The sequence below is a fragment of the Heloderma suspectum genome, chromosome 4 (genome assembly GCF_057233095.1).
Source record: "Heloderma suspectum isolate Gila_16-S chromosome 4, 16-S_ref, whole genome shotgun sequence".
In the NCBI taxonomy this organism is placed as follows: Eukaryota; Metazoa; Chordata; class Lepidosauria; order Squamata; family Helodermatidae; genus Heloderma; species Heloderma suspectum.
The window spans coordinates 221,254,315-221,269,658 of record NC_139461.1 but is presented as its reverse complement, the minus strand read 5'-3'; the positions used below and the strand labels follow the sequence as shown (position 1 = coordinate 221,269,658).

Below are 15,344 nucleotides of genomic sequence, written 5' to 3'. Positions count from 1 at the left end.
CCCTAAACCACACTTCTACATACTGCTATGTATGTAGCTTTTTGCAGTAATTATTGGGGCTAAAGTTGCAGGCAAAGAGTCACATTAAAGCCCCATACCAGTATGGTATTATATTCATTTAAGAGAAGGGATGAAAGAGAAAACAATACAATTCTACCTTGAATTTCTGGATAAACGGTCATGTACAGCAAAGCTCAGTGTAGTGTTGTAGACGTTGTTTCTGTTCCAGCCAAAAACAGATCCAGTGCTGAATGTAGGAGGTCATGGAAACTGGAAGCAACGTCCTCCTTAAAAAAAGAAAATGCAGCAGCATGTTAAGCTTTCAACAAAAACATCATCCGGACATCGGCCCTATCTGTCAGGTGATCACACTGGAATTCAAGCTCTCTGCAATGTTCCTGAAGAGCGCTCAGGGTCTAATAGAATCAAGTCTACAGTCTTGAGAATTTGTCTTATGGTGGTTTGTTTAAAATTGTTTGTAGATATATGATGTCTCTCTGTGTGTTGTCTGTTTATATGTTTTTATGTAAATAGTTTTACACTTCATATAACATATTTTAATGTTTTTTTTAATTTTGTGAACCGCCTAGAGAGCTGCAGCTATGGGGCAATATAGAAATGTAATCAATAATCAATTATTATTGTAATCAATAATCAATAATCAATAATGATGATGATGATTAATAATAGAGAATCATTGAAGCTGCAATTAAATATGAACAAATGGGGAAAAAGACTTCCAATAATTCCTGATCTGAGCTTCAAGCCCAAATAGGTTGCATTCAGACAGCCAAAGGTAATTGCAGATCATATGATGCCTGTAGAGTGATATTTTTTGTTACAGTATGTCAACAGTTTGCTCTGACATATCGCAGACAAGCTGTGAAATTTAGGTAGCGAACAAGTGGTGAAATACCGCCACCCCCAGAAAATATTATTTCATATGCACACATTGTGCATATTTGTGTGCATACACACCTACAGCCCTTACCTGTTTGAATTTATAAAGAATCAATGGAAACAACGCAGAGGTAAGCCACTGCATGCTATTTGGACAAATCAGTTGGCCAGTTCTACGGCCAGCTCTACACCTTGTGTCATGTCATTACAATCCCATCGTGGTAAGGCTATATCCCTTCTGTGCATTTATATCTTGTAGGACACACAATGACATTTGTTGTGGTATTTTGGATAATGTGGAATAAGAAGCAGGAAATAACAGTATGATAGTAGTATATCGGATGTGTAATTACTAATGTGCCCCAACAGTTCTCAGTGCACTTCATCAATACTGCTATAAAGCAGTAGTGTAGATCTAGCCCTAGTCTTTTAGATTGTGTGTCTTCTTCTAAAAATTAAGGAAGTAATTTTGCCCTGCTCCTGATTCTGTTAATTACCTTGGCCATTTCATTAAGCATCAGTGAAATCTCTTGTTTTGAGTGGTTCCTGACTTCCTTGTGCTTTTCAATGATTTCCCTCACAAAGGATTTCAGCTGTGCCCAGATTTTTAAAATGGTCTCATGGGGTCCTGGCAAGTGTTTCATTAGGGTCGGAAAAGAATTGTACAGCTGGGGAAACAAACACTAACATTATATAAAATTATATAAATGTAGAAGAAAAAATATGGAACTCCTAGTGAACCATGCACATCATCATACTATTAAGAGAAAGGAGCTAGCTAAAAGAAAAAAACATATTTAGCCTATTATCAGGAAAAATAAAGGATTATGGTGCACTGGTCCCAGAGTTCACGTTCACATTACCATCACCATTGGGATGCTGCTTAAAAACTGTCTGATGGGTTCCTGGCAAGCATTTCATGAGAGTCGGAAGGGAACTGTACAGCGGGGGAAACAAATGCTAAAAATATATAGTGTGTATGAGAAAAAATATGGCACTTCCAGTGAACCTCCCAAAATAGTTGCACACCATCATACAGTCAAGAGAAAGGAGCTATCCAAAAGAAAAGACATATTTAGCCTATTACAGGGAAATGTAAAGGAATGTAGGTAGTGGTCCCTGAGCACACATCATAGTCACCACTGGGATGCCATTTAAAATGGTATCCCCATGGCAAATTCTCAACTCCTTGGTTATAATGTATGAATTGCAGAGCATGAGTTGCCATCAGCATAGCGATGCTACTATAAATGGTGTCCCTGTTCTACACATACTGTAGAATTCACATGTGAAGGCAATTTTTTATTACTCTCCCATTTATAAAATGCCCCAAATGTTCATTATCGTCTAGTTACATAAACATTCTAGCACGATGTGTTGACTATTCCATGTGTATATAAACTCAGTTTCTTGCCTATGAAAAGCTAGTAAGAGAAAAGGGTTCTGGTGTAGCATTCTTATGACATTTTTACAATCACACATGTGATTCCCCACCTGAAAGTCTCAGCTGTGCTGTAATACATGATTTTTATTTTTTGGGTGCTCAGTACTCTTATTAAAAACAAGCAGACCTCAAGTCATATGCCTCCAGTATTATAAGTGTCACCCCAGTTTTCTTGCAGGAGGGGACTTGACACAAAAGGCAAAAGAGAATTTTTGAGAAAAACTGATCTGAGAAATGTGAGAAGGATGCTCTGGTTAAGAGGGTTTTAACAGTCAAAAACAGAGGGGGGAAAGACGGGTGGGATTTGGGTGTAGTTGCCCATTCGATCAGAAAGCTGCCCTACCTGGGTCCAAATACTTCCCTGAAGGAACATTGTTTGATCAAGCAAGTGCAATAACTTCTGGACATGACTGTCATGGTAATCATTATGATTATGGCTCCCATTTAACAAAAATGTAATATGGCGAAAGTGGTGGGATTTTTGAATAGAATAAAGCAGTAACAAATCCAGTAATTTAAACCTGAGTAGCACAGGCCCCTGCTGTATAGAGTTATGTATGTGACATGCTTCACATTTGCATTTTCAAAGAAGCATCTGTCTCCACTATAATTTAGGCAGGGATTACTCTGCAGCAGGAGGGCACAGTTGAAATAGTACAGATGGAGGATGCCTTGAACATTGTTGGTGCATTGGTGGAGTCTTACAGCCTTAGCGACACCTACTAATGAAAGCTACACAGCTCTAGGAATAGCTTTCTAGCATTCACCCATGAGATTATCAAACCAAAGCAGGAGGTTGGAAAACAGCATTTCATTTATTTGCTTAAAACACACATGGGCAACCTGCAGGCTTGCCAGCCCCTTGGTACCTGGCCAACTTTCCCAGGACTAAACTGGTGGCCAGGGAGGGGAGAAGCTTTAACTTGGGCAACCCCAGTGATCCTGATGGGACCATTGTTTCCCCACTAGTATTAGCAGCAGGGAAACAGCAATCTTTTGTCATTTATTATTGAAAGGCTTTTTGAGATTGTTTTCAACAACAAAATAAAGCCTCTTTCCTCCTTCCCAATTATACAGTTGATGGTACAAGACATATAACAATAAACCTCCATTTCCCTCCACCACCCTACCCTTTCCTTCAAATCACTGGGAAAGAGTGATCTTGATCAGGATTGAAAGGTTAAAGCCCCCGCCCCATGATTTACATCTAGCTCCCCGTACCCCCCCCCCCCAATTATGCTTGCTAGGCATAGTGGAAGAGAAAGAGAGAGAGAGAGAGAGAATACACATGTGAGAGAGAATGAATGTATGTGGGGGTGACCTGCTCGCCCCCGCAAGACACACACAACTATCATCATTCCAATTCAGCAACGCTGAGAAACCTGCAGCCTTCAGGGTGATGGGATTATTTGGTATTTCTGCCTCCTGTTCGAAAGACAGCTAGCAGAGAAAAAACAAAAGGCAGAACAGAATGAGCATTTACTAGTCCCATATTCACACAGTGCCAAAAAAGAAGGCTACAGACTTCTTTAGTGAAGGAAAGAAAATAGGTTTGCTCACAATTATTCTTGCATATCAATGCAGGTACAGCTCAGGGCTTCAAAAGGAGTTTGTTCAGTTCATTTTGTGTTCTGTTGCACAGGCAGGAGAGAGAGAGAGAACAAGAACACATGCTCTCAGCAATGCAGAAAGGCGCGGGGGGGGGGGAGTGGAGGAGGAGAGGAGCAGGAAGCCAGAGATCCTAAGGCTAGCTATATGGCCCAAATTCCCATGCATTAAGTAGCTAACTGCAACAATGCCCCCTCCTGTATCTTGCAGGCAAGGTTGCAATATTCCCAGCACAGGGTGCATATCAAGTTCTGCACCAGCAGAGGCTCCCACAGGAACTTTCATGCCGACAGAAGCTCCATGTACCGCAGGGGAGATGCGTCTGTGTGACACTTTCAACTGATACTTCCTTGATCATGAAATAGCCCCAACTCAATCAGAGCTATATAGCGTACTGGAACACCACCATGGCTAATGCATTTTGGAGCTTATGCTTACAAAAGAACAGCTTAAAGAACATCATCAACAATGCCTGATGGTTCTAGTTCTTACCTGACGCTTCTAGTTCTGATTATTCTGGTTCTTACCTTTCTCCTCTTCAATTGCATCTGTTAAGTATCTTCTCTCCTCCTGTATTCGTTCTTCTAAACTTCTTTTGCGCAAACCAAAGTACCTCAGAGTTGATAAGGCAAATTGTCTTTGTTGTTCCCAGGTAAGTCCATTAGAGGAGACCAGTCCTAGATAGGAAGGGTTAACATTACATTGCTAAGCACCTTTAACATTCCTTTTAAATGGTAAAAACGGCTTCCCCTCCCTTTTGGGCTTTTCCATTTGCCTTCCTGTGACACACTGGGAGGTCTGAACAGCATTTGGGGATGATTAAGGTTTGTTCATTGCTCCTAATTCTGCTATTGTTATTTTGACTTTGCTGCTTCTGCTGCTTTTTTTGTGTGTTTTACTGTTTGTTGCAGGATTTAATACTAATTTGTTTCATTCTGTGAACCATTTGGAGGGGTTCTGATAGGGCAAAAAGCAAGGGTATAGATTTAGCTTTTTTAAAAAATGGGAAGAGGTAAAAACTCATATAGTTAGTACTTCTAACAATTGTTGCTTCAACAATAAGGCTGGAATCCTATACACACTTACCTGGGAGTAAATCCCATTGAAAGTAATGGGACTTGCAGAATAGACATGCGTAGAACTGCACTGTAAAGCCCCTCAGTGCTGCTGAAAGTACCATAGAAGGGAGATTCCACACAAGTTGCCTTTTCTTTAGAACAGAGGAGGGCAACTTCAGAGGGTCGAGAGGTACACCTTGGGATGCAGCCCCACACCACTGAAACTGACACCTGCAATTCAGTAGCAAGAAACAAGCTACATTTTTGCAACTTAGGGCAGGATTGTTGTTGTTGTTCAGTCGTTCAGTCGTGTCCGACTCTTCGTGACCCCATGAACCATAGCACGCCAGGCCTTCCTGTCCTGCGCTCTCTCCCGGAGTGTGCTCAAGTTCATATTCATTGCATCGGTGATGCTATCTAGCCATCTCATCCTCTGTCGTGCCCTTCTCCTTTTGCCTTCAGTCTTTCCCAGCATCAGAGACAGGGGCTGCATGCCACCTTTGGGCCTTGTGTTGCCTATCCCTGCTCTAGAACCATCATGCACCACTGACAGCATCTTATTTTATTTTCATGTTTATAGCTCTTTTGCTAAATAATGAGAGGAAATCCAAAAATTAAAGCATCCCCCACCCTGCCCAATGGGAAGAGAAGCGGACATCGGGCCGTTAAGAGGCTTTTCATCATTAATCTACCACCAGCACTCATCAGGAAATAATGAAGCACCCCAAACCTGCAAAATATTTTAATTATGGGCATAGGTAGGGATTTCCAGTAGTAACGTATGGCTGTGAGAGCTGGACTATAAGGAAGGCTGAGCACCGAAGAATTGATGCCTTCGAACTGTGGTGCTGGAGAAGATTCTTACGAGTCCCCTGGACTGCAAGGAGGTCAAATCAGTCAATCCTAAAGGAAATCAATCCTGACTGCTCATTGGATACTGAAGCTGAAGCTCAAATATTTTGGCCACCTAATGCGAAGAGAGAAGTCACTGGAAAAGACCCTGATGCTGGGAAAGATTGAAGGCAAAAGGAGAAGGGGACAGCAGAGGATGAGATGGCTAGATAGCATCACCGATGCAATGAATATGAACTTGAGCACACTCCGGGAGAGAGCGGAGGACAGGAAGGCCTGGCATCCTATGGACCATGGGGTCACAAAGAGTCGGACACGACTTAACGACTGAACAACAGCAACAATAGGAGGGATGGTGCAGATACCCAACTGGGTCCAGGAGTCTGTCAGGCTCCCCCCGCATCTGCACCCCTGGACAGCGCCCGCTGAGCCCCTGTCCTTGCTCAACCCCAGTCGCATCCTCCTGGACACTCTCTGCACTCACCTGGACCAGTCCATGAGTGCCCGCCATTTGGCCGTGGTTTTGTTTTTTTACAAAAAAGGGAGCTAATTTAAAAAGTGAATATTTAAATATGCACACATTCAGGCTGGGAAAGCTTGATCTACATAGTATTGGAGGCATTATGCCTCTAATATTATGCCCCTGCCAGTCCGTGGGTCCCCTCACCTGCCTGGCTCAGCACATGTCAAGACAGGCAAGCGCATGGCTGCCCGCTGCCTTGCTGAGCTGCCATTTTGCATATAAATGGCGGCTTGGTCTTTTTTGTAAATAACCAGGCAGCTGGCACTAGTCCAGCTAGCAGTGCACAGGGCAAAAAAGGGTGAGTTCACCCATCCCTATTATGGGTGTTCACCCAGTTCACCTTGGTTCACCCAGCTAGTTCACCCAGCTAGTTCACCCAGCTAGCAGTGCACAGGGCAAAAAAGGGTGAGTTCACTCATCCCTGAACTCACCAAAAAAGGGTGAGTTCACCCTGCTGCCATTGTGCAATATTTCATTTACTAGTACAGGTGTGTTATTCCATCACAACAGTCCAATAACTACAAGTTGTTCTGTCTGTACACTGAACTGGAAGCCACACCAACTGAAGCTCTTTGATGGGTGCACCTCTATGAAACACGTGTTTAAATCAATAAAACTTATATCATTTGGTTTACTGATACTGGAAATGCAAAAACTGACCTAAGTGCCACTTGAGAGCGTTTCATCTTGTGAAACAATCTAAGGCAGCCTTCCCCATCTTGGTCACTGGTGTCCTCCAGATGTGTTGTACTACAACTCCCATCACCCCAACCAGCAGACATTGCTGTCTGGGGTGATGGGAGTTGTAGTACAATATATCTGGAGGGTGCCAGGTATGGGAAAGGTGATCTAGAGGTTCACACAATTAGGGCAGACCCTTAAAAAATAATGCAAGAAACTTAAGGAATTGAACCATATTAAAAGAAACTCACCGAACAGCCCATAGATTTCATAGCGAAGCAAAATTTGGGGCCAATCTACATTTTTTTCTCTTGATGGAGAAGGGCTTCCTTCACCAGATGCAGTCCATTTACAACCACAGACTGCTTGTTTCCAAGCTGCATGTTGAAGACATTGCCATATTTTTCTGGAGGGAGAAGGCGAAAGAATGTAAAAGAGTGGGTATATTTCAGATTAATTGCTTGGTATTTATATAATGTCTGTATGGAGGATGGGCAACTCTCATCTCAAGAAAATCCATGGTCTAATTAGACCATTTACACCTGTAATTCTGCGGAAATTATGCTATTTACGGCTGCGATTTCACGCAAATCATGATTTCCATAAAAGCTATACCCACGATTTTGCACAAAATGGCAGCTCATGAAAAAGTGGGAAACCATGAGCTGGGCATCTGTGGACAGTCTCGTGGTATTGGCCTGCATGCCTGCCAGGGTCAGGCAAGCTTCAGGAGTCCAGCGAGCGGCGCCTGAACAGGACCTGGGGGAGTTCACCCATCCCTGATCTTCCTTCCCCAAAGAAGTTCCCTCCAGATATTTTGGACTACAACTCTCGGCATTCCTGACCATTGGAGATGTTCAAGCACTTTTAAATTATATTCCTGTGATGCAGGGATCAACAAATGAAAAGCAAAAGTGGACTTTGAGAGCCCTTACAGTTGCAAAAAGACTCATACATCAAGCCTGGAGGGATTAATACCTACCACCTATCATTCAAGGGCCTGAAGGTCTTACTTTTCTTGCTACAGTTCAACATATATCCTTGTCAAGGTTCCACTTAAAACCTGGTCCCCCTGAGCAACTCCTTAAGGACCTCTTGCCTTCTTAAGAGTCCCACCTTCCTTCTTTTAAACTTCCCCTTCCCAGTAACATGGGGCTTAGGTTGCAGACATGGAGTGACTGACACTCAAGACACAGGGTTTAACCACAACAGTTTACTGGTAAATTTAAAGCAAACAAATTACAACTAAAGGTATTTCCACAATAGAGCTGAGTGATACAAAAGGCATTAAAAGAAAATAAATTTGGCAAAATGCAAGTTCCTTTACCCTAGCTGTCCTTAGACTTGTCTAGGATGCTTCTTTCTTCTCACTCTTCAGACTCTGCTCTCACTTCAGGCTCTGCTGCCTCTCTGTTCTTACTCTGGCTGCACCCTGGTCTTTCTGACCCTTACTGGCTGCCTCACTCCCTTTATATACCCTCCTCCTTCAAAACTGAAAGTACTGCTTCGAACCTGAAGAAATGAAACTTGAGTGGAGAAATGAAACTGACACTTAATTGGAGAAATGAAACTATTCCTCTCAGGGTTACCCCCTCCCAACAGAAAACCCAGGCCTCTAAGCCTGACCTCCCCCGGCCCTTTGCCTCTGTAGGCCTCAGTCCTTCACAATTCTATAGTTGCCAACTTGATATGGATGCCTTGACCATAAACTCACTAGGTGGCCTTAAGGAAGCACTAACTGTTAGGCTCAGTCCCCCATCAGAAACACAAGAATCATACAGGTTTGCTGACCTTATAAGGTGACTCTCAGGATTACCGAGATAATGTATACAGAACACCTTTAAGCATGATAACAACAGCAGCAACTCTTTGAGCATGGCTTTTTAAAAAGAGGACTTCATACTTTCTTGTCTCCCTCCCTCCTTCCTCTCCAACACATACTGAAGCATGTTATGAAGCAGCAGTTGTAAACATGTTTTGACTTACTTCATCAGATGGGGAAGATGTGGTGGTGGAATCCTGACTTCAGCAGAACTGAACTGCATTAAAATCTCAAATCTAGCAGGCTCACTCCACATTCAGATCATTATGCAATGCGCATGGGAGGTGAAGCAGCACAGGCTAAAAGCTGATATGGTGCAGACCTCTGGGAGGGATGAGTGGATGGAAACATCCAATAGGGTGGCCAGTTATGAATCTCCAAAAAAGAGGACAACGATTTGCATAACATTTTCATACACTAATTTATATGTATATATAACCTCTATTTCCCCTTCATGGATCACTGCCTTGTTGTGGCGAAAGGGCTTGCGTAACTCAGTGAAGCCATAAGCTATGCCATGCAGGGCCACCCAAGATGGACAGGTCATGGTGGAGAGTTCTGACAAAATGTGGTCCACTGGAGAAGGAAATGGCAACCCACTCCAGTATTCTTGCCAAGAAAACCCCATGGAACATATCACAAGGCTAAAACATATGACACCGGAAGATGAGCCCCTCAGGCCGGAAGGTGTCCAATATACTTACTGGGGAAGAGCAGAGGGAATTTGCAAGTAGCACCAGAAAGAGTGAAGCGGCTGGGCCAAAGCCGAAAGGACACTCAGCTGTGGATGTGTCTGGTGGTGAAAAGAAAATCCAATGCTGTAAAGAACAATATTGTTTAGGAACCTGGAATGTCAGATCAATGAATCAAGGTAAGCTGGAGGTGGTCAAACATGAGATGGCAAGACTGAACATCGACATCTTGGGAATCAGCGAACTAAAATGGACAAGCATGGGCGAATTTAATTCAGGTGACCATTATATCTACTACTGTGGGCAAGAATCCCTCAGAAGAAATGGAGTAGCACTCATAGTCAACAAAAGGGTGGGAAAAGCAGTACTGGGGTACAATCTCAAAAACGACAGAATGATCTCAGTACGAACCCAAGGCAAACCATTCAACATCACAGTAATTCAAGTCTATGCCCCAACCACTGAGGCCAAAGAAGCTGAGGTTGATCGGTTCTATGAAGACTTAAAACACCTTCTAGAACTAACACCAAAAAAAGATGTCCTCTTCATCATAGGGGATTGGAATGCTAAAGTAGGAAGTCAAGAAATCACTGGGATAACAGGCAAGCATGGCCTTGGTGTACAAAATGAAGCAGGAGAAAGGCTAATAGAATTTTGCAAAGAGAACACGCTGGTCACAGCAAACACTCTTTTCCAACAGCACAAGAGGCGACTCTACACATGGACATCACCAGATGGTCAGTATCGAAATCAGATTGATTATGTCCTTTGCAGCCAAAGATGGAGAAGCTCTATTCAGTCAGTAAAAACAAGAACTGGAGCTGACTGTGGCTCAGATCATGAGCTTCTTATTGTTAAATTTTGGCTTAAATTGAAGAACGTCGGGAAAACCACTAAACCATTCAGGTATGACCTCAATCATATCCCTTATGAATATACAGTGGAGGTGAGGAATAGATTTAAGGGATTACACCTGATAGACAGAGCGCCTGAGGAACTATGGACGGAGGTCCGTACCATTGTTCAGGAGGCAGCAACTAAATCTATCCCAAAGAAAAAGAAATGCAAGAAAGCAAAGTGGCTGTCTGATGAGGCTTTACAAGTAGCTGAGGAAAGAAGGGAAGCGAAAAGCAAGGGAGAAAGGGGAAGATATAGCCAACTGAATGCAGAGTTCCAGAGAATAGCAAGGAGAGACAAGAAGGCCTTCTTAAATGAACAATGCAAAGAAATCGAGGAAAACAACAGAATGGGAAAGACTAGAGATCTTTTCAAGAAAATCGGAGATCTCAAGGGAACGTTTTGTGCAAAGACAGGCATGCTAAAGGACAAAGAAGGCAGGGACCTAACAGAAGCAGATGAGATTAAGAAGAGTTGGAAAGAATACACGGAAGAACTGTACAGGAAAGATCTGAATGTCCCTGATAGCCATGATAGTGCGGTCACTGAACTTGAGCCAGACATCCTAGAGAGTGAAGTGAAGTGGGCCTTAGGAAGCATTACTAACAACAAAGCTAGCGGAAATGACAGTATTCCAGCTGAGCTATTTAAGATCCTAAAAGATGATGCTGTTAAAGTGCTGCACTCAATATGCCAACACATTTGGAACACTCAACAGTGGCCATAAGACTGGAAAAGGTCAGTTTACATTCCAATTCCAAAGAAGGGCAACGCCAAAGAGTGTTCAAACTACCGCACAATTGCGCTCATTTCACATGCCAGCAAGGTTATGCTCAAAATCCTACAAGCTAGGCTTCAGCAGTATGCGAACCGAGAACTACCGGAAGTACAAGCGGGGTTTCGAAGAGGCAGAGAAGCTAGAGATCAAATCGCCAGCATTCACTGGATCATGGAGAAAGCAAGAGAATTGCAGAAAAACGTCTATTTCTGCTTCATTGACTACGCTAAAGCCTTTGATTGTGTGGATCACAAGAAACTGTGGCAAATTCTTAAAGAGATGGGAGTACCAGACCACCTTACCTGTCTCCTGAGAAACCTGTACGAGGGTCAAGAACCAACAGTAAGAACCGGACATGGAACAACTAGGGATGGACGAAAGGGACTTACCTCGTCCCTCAGTTTGCTTTGCGGTGGGGGGGAGGCGCTTCGCTTCTCCCTCCGAAGTTCAGGTGAGGGGGGGGAGGCACCCCGCCTCGCCCGGCCAGAATTCAGGCCGGGGGGGAGGCGCCCCATCCCTCGCCGCTGAAATTCAGGCCGGGTAGGAGCGCCCCGTCTACCCGGCTGCGAAAAAAAATGTAAAAAACAAAAACACACACACACGTGATAGGCTATGTAATGATTTACGTAGCCTATCACAGCTAGATTTCCAAAGTCAGCCGTGATAGGCTACGTAAATCGTTACGTAGCCTATCACGGGTGACTTTGAAAAAAAAAAAGCGCTTACGCAAATGGCGGCTCCCATGGGGACTGCCATTTGCGTTTCTTATTTTGGCACGTCTAGTCTACGTAAAGATTTACGTAGACTACGGCGAAAATAAGGGCAACGCAAATAGCATGCCCTTATTTTCACCATAGTCGACGTAAATCTTTACGTAGACTAGACGTGCCAAAATAAGGAACGCAAATGGCAGCGCCCCATGAGCGCCGCCATTTGCATACGCGCTTTTTTTTTCCCCCAAAGTCAGCCGTGATAGGCTACGTGATGATTTACGTAGCCTATCACGGCTAGATTTCCAAAGTCAGCCATGATAGGCTACATAAATCGTCACGTAGCCTATCACAGGTGTGTTGTTGTTTTTTTTTTACTTTACTTTTTTTTTTTTTGCAATGGTGGCAGCGGCGGCAGCCGGTCAGGAGACCGGCCGCCGCCCCAGCCGAACCGCCGCCGAACTGCCGCCGGGACCCGCCGCCAAGAGGGACATTCGCCGAAGGTAAGTCCCATCCCGGGGGGGGGGCGGGGTCTGGCGGAGAATTTCCCCAACACTTTTGGGGGGCCGAATGCGTCGGCACTCGGCCTCCTGAAGATTCATGGAGAAATTCTCCGCCAACCCTAGGAACAACTGATTGGTTACAAATTGGGAAAGGTGTACGACAAGGCTGCATATTGTCGCCCTGCTTATTTAATTTATATGCAGAGTATATCATGAGAAATGCCGGGTTGGATGAATCACAGGTTGGAATTAAGATTGCCGGGAGAATTATCAACAACCTCAGATACGCAGACGATACCACCCTAATGGCAGAAACTGAAGAGGATCTAAACAGCCTCTTGTAGAGGGTGAAAGTAGAGAGTGCAAAAGCTGGTTTGAAAGTCAACATTAAAAAAACTCAGATCATGGCAACTGGCCCCATCACTTCCTGACATATAGAAGGGGAAGAAATGGAAGCAGTGACAGATTTTAGTTTCTTGGGCTCCAAGATCACTGCAGACGGTGACTGTAGCCATGAAAGTAAAAGACGCGTGCTCCCCCTGGGAGGAAAGCTATGACACACCTAGACAGCATAGTAAGAAGCAGAGACATCACCTTGCTGACAAAGGTTTGTATAATCAAAGCTATGGTTTTCCCAGTAGTAATGTATGGCTGTGGGAGCTGGACTATAAGGAAGGCTGAGCACCAAAGAATTGATGCTTTTGAACTGTGGTGCTGGAGAAGACCCTTATGAATCCCCTGGACTGCAAGGAGGTCATATAAGTCCATCCTAAAGGAAATCAACCCTGAGTGCTCATTGGAAGGACAGATACTGAAGCTGAAGCTCAAATATTTTGGCCACCTAATGCGAAGAGAAAACTCTCTGGAAAAGACCCTGATGATGGGAAAGACTGAAGGCAAAAGGAGAAGGGGACGGCAGAGGATGAGATGGCTAGATAGCATCACCGATGCAATGAATATGAACTTGAGCACGCTCCGGGAGAGAGAGCAGGACAGGAAGGCCTGGCGTGCTATGGTCCATGGGGTCACGAAGAGTCAGACACGACTGAACGACTGAACAACAATGCGAAGAGAAAACTCCCTGGAAAAGACCCTGATGCTGGGAGAGATTGAAGGCAAAAGGAGAAGGGGACGGAAGAGGATGAGATGGCTTATGGCTAGATAGCATCACCGATGCAATGAATATGAACTTGGGCACACTCCGGGAGAGAGTGGAGGACAGGAAGGCCTGGCGTGCTATGGTCCATGGGGTCACGAAGAGTCAGACACGACTTAATGACTGAACAACAACAACAATAATCTCTATTTGTGTGGGTCCAGTGGGGCTTAATTAGAATAAAACCTGCAAAGATATAACTGAACAAACATGTATTTAGTAAGATTTAAAACATTACAAAACATGTAAGAGTCTCCCAATACAAATGAATGCAATCATTAGTCCTAATGCGTCCACACAAAAATATGGAGTTCTTGCTTGCATCTTTGCAGTAGGCCTATCCCAAAGTGTCTTTGATTTCTCAAGATATTATATACTTCAGTAGTCCTTTTGCAGATTTCTTAACTTTAGACCACAGGACAATCCACAATTAGTAACTTATAAACTGCATTTCAGGGTATTAGCCCTGTAATAATAATATAATTACAACAAATATCAAAGATAAAAAAATGATTCCCCATCCTCTTGAAATTCTGCTATACCCAATTATCAGTTCAGTTTACCTTATACAAGGTGATAAGAGCCCAAATCATAAATTGGTTCTCTAGCATTCAGCTTGCCAGCAAAACAAGCTGACTCTTTTTGTTGATTTCCTCTTTGCCCTCCCTCTGAGTGAGGACTCTAACCCCAAGGGACTAAACCATCTAGTCTATAGGAGTTACATATGGATGCAAATTTACAATTAAAATAGAAATACAGTACAACTCACCATAGTGTGGAAAATGATGACCTATGTGCCTTTCTGTTTAGTATGGTGCTCAGGCAAGAACTGCTGATGGGCAATAATTCTTAAGGTTTTCAAATCAGGGTGATCAACATAATTGGTGTCAAAAAAAGTGCCCAAAATATCAATCCTTACTTTAAAAAAAAAAAAGAATATTGACACAAATATCTTTTATTTATTTAACACTTTTATATATCACCTTTACCAGTAAAATTGTCTCAAAGAGGCTGCCATAAACAACATTTGAATAACAATACACTTAAAAAACAAATTAAAGCAATAAAAACAGTATTAAAACAAAGGAATTTAAACGTTCCAGCCCAAAGATATTAAGAACCAACCATGATACAACCAAAACCAACTAGCAGTTAAAACCAGTCAGTGGAAGTCCAAAAAACTCTCCGTTATAAGAAGGTCAAGGTGAACCAAAGGGTCTTTTAAAGCCTTTCTAATTGCTGGTAAGGATGATGCTTGCAGGACCCTAGCTGGAAATGTATTCCAAAACTGCACAATATTTTCTCCATCTTAAGAATCTTAGAAGATTCCTTCAGGTTTAGAACAAAGGCCTATCTTGTCCAGATGCCCCAGTGGGATGCCCACAGGGTCTATGTGTGTGTGTGTGTGGGGGGGGGAGGTTCAAAGTCTCCCTACCTCGAATGCTAGAGTCCCAATCTGTGTAGTAATGTGTAATGTAACTTTATGAGGCCACATTCCATAACTAAAGGAATAGGCAAGACTCATAAAAGTCTTCTGTAACAGAATTCCTTTGAGTACCGGCAGCATTCTAGTTTCAGAGTGAAACGAACATGCCTGACATAACTCTGGCAGCTGCTGCTGCCATAGGCTTTCATTGAGCAGACAAATCTTAATAACTTTTCAACTGCTGCTCAAAATTTCACCAAACCAATGAAAAGCACACCTCCTTGACAAGCCAGT

At 43.3% G+C, this 15,344-nt stretch overlaps 1 pseudogene; it reads right to left on the bottom strand.

The window, feature by feature from the left end:
- LOC146348103 (cytochrome P450 2J2-like) overlaps positions 1 to 15,344 on the bottom strand; it is a 66,944-nt pseudogene that overhangs the window by 4,726 nt on the left and 46,874 nt on the right.